Source organism: Homalodisca vitripennis, unplaced genomic scaffold (assembly GCF_021130785.1).
Source record: "Homalodisca vitripennis isolate AUS2020 unplaced genomic scaffold, UT_GWSS_2.1 ScUCBcl_4848;HRSCAF=11264, whole genome shotgun sequence".
Taxonomy (NCBI): Eukaryota; Metazoa; Arthropoda; class Insecta; order Hemiptera; family Cicadellidae; genus Homalodisca; species Homalodisca vitripennis.
The window spans coordinates 1-5,877 of NW_025780973.1; the positions used below are offsets into that span (position 1 = coordinate 1).

General features: G+C 28.9%; 1 long non-coding RNA gene across 1 annotated transcript; it reads left to right on the forward strand.

Moving 5' to 3' along the window:
- The first annotated feature begins 4,073 nt into the window (after positions 1 to 4,073).
- On the forward strand, positions 4,074 to 5,259 carry LOC124373115. The gene is made up of 3 exons (XR_006923406.1): positions 4,074 to 4,426; positions 4,549 to 4,628; positions 5,190 to 5,259. It is a non-coding gene; the product is annotated as an uncharacterized LOC124373115 (long non-coding RNA).
- The last annotated feature ends 618 nt before the right edge of the window (positions 5,260 to 5,877 follow it).

The window sequence follows — 5,877 nt, forward strand, 5'->3', positions numbered from 1 at the left end:
GTTATATACTTATATTCATGTAACCGTTATGAAAAAAATTGATAATAAAGCACCAGAAATTACTGATTAATATGATAAATATAAAAGTTTAATTGGTATTTTAGTACTCCACATGGACCTACGTGAAAAAAATAAATATTCTGGCAGACACTAGTACTTTAAAGTACGATCAAGGGACTTTAGATTATACGGATGTTATTAGACTGAATTAGTGTTAGTTGGTTGGAATAAAAATCACAAATACTTTCAACTAACTGATGTTTTGGATTAAATTATTAATTTATGTTTATAAAAACAATTTCTGAAGTTTGTTTTATTTTAATTTTTATATTTGGTTAGTTAATAAACATTCGCTAATATAGTTACACAATATATGTAACTAAACTCATTACGCTCCTAATAATCACCGTTAGTTAAAATTAATAAGGGAAAAAATTGATATTCAAATTCCATTATTATGACGTTTATGAGTAACATATATTTGAAATCGTCCATTCATGTTCAGTAATCCATCAATCTAAATTGACCTCAATGAATTGAAATTATGCTATCAATAAAAATATTTTAAAATTATTTGTTTGTTTTGTATTGTGTTTATTATGTACATCATTTTTTTCCATTTTTATAGATACAGTGAACAAGATAATGAAGGCAGCGAAATCTGCCCGAAAACCTGGTAAGTTTTTGAAACATTCAATGTAACTGTAATAGTTTTAGTGTCAAATTATGTTGTATATTAAATAAGTTTTCCATATTTTGTTTATTTAGGTTTTGAAATTAATTGAAAAGAAAATATATCATCATCCACATTTTTGTGTCTTTCGAGATCAAAAATAAATGTTTAAAAGTTTGAGATAGTCAAAAATGTTCCATAATATATCAATAATTATACGTATCATTTAGAAACATTTAATAGATATTGTCAACAAAAATATAACAGGAACCGAGTCAAAAATTGCGCCTAAATAAAGAGTTCTCTAAATTATATTCCATACATTCATAAGTGATGACTTCAATTAAATTATCACTAAAATATATTAAACTAGTACGTTTTGTTTTCTGTTGTGTTATTAATGCACATACTTTTTTATTCTTACAGATGGAGGGCAACAAGAGCACAAAGAAATCCATGTGCATGAAAATCTGGTAAGTTCTGAAACATTCAATTTGATAACAAGGCGTCAAATAATTTTTTATACCAAATCAGCTTTATAATATTTTTTTTATGTTCAGTGATTGCCTGAAAGAAACAAAATCATCACCACCCACTATAATTTTGGTTTCCGTTGGATCAAAAATAAGATTTTAAAAGGTTTTGATACAAATGTTTAATAAGCTTTTAATACTTATATGTATCAGTTAGATAGATTAGTCAAGTAACAAAATAATGGAACTGATTGCATCTAAATGAAGAGTTGGTAATCTCGTTGTCCAACTCTATTGTACCCTGTAATATACGCGTCTTAAGGTCAGTTTCAAGTAAATTATAGATAAGTACATGTGTATCAGCCGAGGTATAATCGGAGATTTCAGTTTCGAGCCCAAGCTGTACGTGTATTACAGGCTTAGTTAAACGAGATAAGACGGGTTGCATGGAACTGGGCAGAGCTTCGTGCCAAGCTATGGTTGACTGGTTAACTACGGTATACCCGTTCTCACCGTCTTGGTCTGGACTTTTATATTACCTGCTGGTACGATACACATTGATGTAGGCAATCAATCCAACTCCTTTCCAGAGAAATAGAGTAGTAATAAGAAATTCATCTACTAAATTAGAAAATAATAGTTCCCATTCTTCTAGATGAGAATATGATGAAAATACGAACAAACTCATGAAATTAAACGGAATGCAAATGATGACATACCAATTCCCCTTTTACTTTTATTCAAACACAAGGACGAAGAAAAACCCTGGAACATTTGAGCCCTTTCCTTGTCAATAAGGCCCTTGTTACCGCAGGCCACCCACCAAAATCAGGCATGAAACACACTTCACTTCAATGGATCTATCCTGCTTAAGGCGGCAAACGCGCTAAAGGGTCAAATACTCATGAGAGTGTAGTCGATCCACTTGACAATGCCGATCCTTTTTTGTAGTACCACGAGACATTAAATTTTAGGCAAAATATAATGATGTAGCTAGGTACTAAATTACTTCTATATAAAATAAATATTCAAATTTATTGTTCATTAGCTTTAAACACTTATATGTATCATTTTAGACACATTTCATTATTTGGACTCAAAAAACGGGATAATACAACTGAGTCAACATTTCCATTGAAATAAACAGTCGTTTTCTCATTAGCAGACTTAATAGCAACAAATTTTAAAATTTAGATTTTTCACACTTATTGATATTCTAAAATCTCTACCCTCATAAAATGTATAACAGCTCACGGATTGGTTATTAACACAGGACAGTTCAAATATTTCTTATGCATTCTCTGGTTAAAAATATATCGCAGCTGATGCCCTCTGAGACCATATAAAATTCTCTAGAAGACACGACGTTCCACTAGAGCGGAAAAATTCTCATGGTAAGGCATAACGAATGTATAGGATTCGGTACAATAATGCAAGCTCACTTTCTATCACTTTTAATCTGCAATTTTCATCCTTTCTAACTTTAGTTAGCCTAGTTAAAAAAAAATTATCCGTATTTAAAAAATAAAAGGTTTAAAGATATTTTTTTATGTTGAACATTGTATTAAAACGTTATATTTATCAAAGGGCATCAGTCACATATCTTTATTAACACCACTAGAGTATATTGATGCAGAACGTTTTCATTTTTTGTGTGTTATATATATATAAAATCATAATTTTTATCATCATCATCAATCATCATTTTATAAATCTCTCAGAAATAACATTTTCAGTGCGGGTTTCCACAATAAGATCACAAAGTACCACACAAATGATTGGCAGGTGAGACCTAAAAAGAAAAATAGTTGACGTAAGCTGTATTGGATTTATGTGTTAACCTATTTTGGGTATAAAGTAGATTTGTGTTTTGTAACTTTGAAAATATAAGTTCAGTCTTTAGGCCTAGAAGGTAAAGTTAAGATATGACGCATATTTTAAATTCTGAACCGAATTGGTACTTCACCATTGATATCTTTTCCTATATCTTTAACAGCTCACGGATCGATTTCTCTTTTAGGGAAAATTATTACATCTATTTCACAAATATACTATTTGGTGGATAATACTGGCCAGCGGTAAAATACTCATTACCATTAGGCCTACTGCCAAATATTTACAGTATATCAAGCAGCTGAAAATCCTGATTACTTTAAATAGTATATGATAGTCATTTTCTATGTTCTTCCTGTCTAACTTCAGTTAGCCTATGTTGTTAGAAGCAAAATGTTTTGTATTTAAAACATAAAATTATTACCTTTGTTTTATATTCTTCATATTTTAATAAAACTGCCCCATGAATATATTTATGCTGAACGTGTTAATTCATTTTGCGTTTTACATACAACTTATATTCATCATAACTAGTGATAATTTATTTATTTTTGCATGACACTTCAAAATAAAAAGGTGCTCAGATTTTAATACTTTTTTAGTGCGGGTTGCCACCATGACAACAGGCAATGTGTCAAACTAACTGATGGCAGAGCAGACAACAAAATGAACAAAGTCAATGTAAGTTTTATTCCATTAACGTGTAAAATTTATTTTCGATACAAAGTAGTTTGTATTTAATACATTTTTAAAATATGTGGACTCATATAAACAAAGGAACCACAAATTTCATTTGTGGTAACCAAATCAATTTCATTATATTACATTTGCCAATATAGTTTATATTTACGTATACAGATTTTGTCAAGGACATGCACTTTTCCATCACCAATATTTTGTTTAAATACGGTTTTGTTACATTCATGAGTTCAATCACTACCTATAAAGCTAAAGGTTGCAGATCAAGTAGAGATGATTATTTCTCGAATACACCGTTTAGTGGTATATACTGGCCAGTGGTAACATACATAAAACCGCTATGACAAAAATATTAATATCAAGCACCAGAAAATCGTGATTGCTAAGGTAATACAACAAAACGAATGATTTTCATCTCCTATATTTATTCTTTCTAACTTTAGTTAACCTAGCTTTTTAGGAACGAAATTATTTCGTATTAAAAAAATAAAAGTTGTAGCTATATTTTTTTTCCTGACATTGTAACACAACTCTACTATAATAAATTGACGCTGAAAGTTTTACTTCATTTTGTTTCTTTATACCACTTATTATGAATTAGGTTTATGCACAATCTCGTTCTTTTTTAACTTATTAAAAAAATTTTTTAGACGTGCATAATGTTTTCAGTGCGGATGCCACCATGACATCAGACAATGTGTCAAACTAATGGATGGCAGAGTAGACCAAGAAAAGGACCAAAGACAAAGTGAGTGTTATTGGATTTATGTGTTTGAATATAACTTATAATGAATTATATTTATGCGTAATCTCGTACTTTATTCAACTTTTTTCAAAACAAAAAGTCTTATATGTAAATAATTTTTTCAGTGCGGATGCCACCATGACATCAGACAATGTGTCAAACTAATGGATGGCAGAGCAGACCAAGAAAATGAAACAAAGTCAAAGTGAGGCGTATTATATTTATGTTAGTTTTAAGTTCTAGGAGGTGAAATTTAAATTATGCATCATATTTTAAATTTGAAACGTAATTGGTTCTTTACCAACTTTTCCAAAATTTATTTAACAGGTTACGGATAGAATTCCGTCCTGGGTAAAATTGTTATTTCTATTTCACGAATACACTGGATGGTGGTATATACTGGCCAGTGATAACATACATTAAACCGATACGACAAAACACCTTTCGATATCAAGCACCTTACAATCTTTTTGCTTTGAAAAATATAACAAATTGAATTATAGTCATTTCTTATATTCATTCTTTCTAACTTCAGTTAACCTAGCTTTTTAGAGACGACATTATTTCGTATTAAAAAAAAAAATAAAAGTTCAACTATATTTTTTTCCTTACATTGTAATTTAATACTACTATAATAAATCAATGTTGAAAGTTTTACTTTATTTTGTGTTTAAATATAACTTATAAAGATTAATGTTTATGCATAGTCTCGTTTTTATTTAACTCTTTACAAAACAAAGTCTTTAAGATGTGAATAATTTTTCAGTGCGGATGCCACCATGACATCAGACAATGTGTCAAACTAATGGATGGCAGAGCAGACCAAGAAAATGAGCATAGGCAAAGTGAGTTTATTGGATTTATGCGTTAAAATAATTTTAGATATAAAAGAAAATGTTTTTCATTTATTTCAAAAATAAAATTGTAATTTATATTTTTATGTATAAAAAACCAAATTTATTATATTATATTTGTCCATACAGTTTATCTTAAAGTATAAAGATTTGGATAAAAACATTCAATTTTCCATCACCATTAATTTGTTTAAATATATGGTTGTTTTAATCATGAGTTAAATATCATTCCTCCAAAGCTAAAGGTTGCAGATTAAAAACGTGAAAGTTTCTAATTCCTGGCAAACTGCAAAACAGTGTTACATACATTTACTTTATCATCACTAAGACTCTAGTATTGATTATTGATACAGCTTAAAATTAAGCCAGCATAGTAGAATTTCAACCATTTCCAACGTAAAAAGGATTTGATAAATTAATTTGTTTAATAAGATTCAAACACTTGTATTAGTTATACACATTTAATAAATAATGGAATCAACCAATATGGTTCGTTGATTTATAAAACTTTATATTTACCAATTCCGGACATTTTCTGTTTATTTGAATTTAATATATTCTTACTGACTATAATATTGAAAAAAAATATATATATATATA